Below are 358 nucleotides of genomic sequence, written 5' to 3' on the forward strand. Positions count from 1 at the left end.
ACACGGAAAGATGCAGACCAGGAAGCAGGGGATGATGTAGTGAAGAGGACACATGAGGATGCATGAATAATGAGAAACTAGCAAAGGAGGACACATACGGGATGATGGGCGCACGAACGAGGATACGTGGGTGATGATGAGGAGACGTGATGTCTCGCCTTTGGAGTTGGGAATACATGAGCCATGATACATAGGTGATGAGTCCTCGGAGAGATGACACAAGGGTGATGTGTCCTGTTAGTGATGACACGTGGGTGCTGAGTTCTCGTAGGCAACGGAGTGGTGAACACGCGCGTGGTGACCAATAAAATCCCGCAGGACGTAGACGTAAGCGAGTGATGAGCGGTGATGAATGGTC

At 51.1% G+C, this 358-nt stretch overlaps 1 protein-coding gene across 1 annotated transcript in view; it reads left to right on the forward strand.

The window, feature by feature from the left end:
- Window positions 1-358, forward strand: part of LOC119591316 (ATP-binding cassette sub-family G member 8-like) — a gene marked incomplete in the record, with an annotated part of 74,919 nt that overhangs the window by 67,762 nt on the left and 6,799 nt on the right.

Source organism: Penaeus monodon, chromosome 28 (genome assembly GCF_015228065.2).
Source record: "Penaeus monodon isolate SGIC_2016 chromosome 28, NSTDA_Pmon_1, whole genome shotgun sequence".
NCBI lineage: Eukaryota > Metazoa > Arthropoda > Malacostraca > Decapoda > Penaeidae > Penaeus > Penaeus monodon.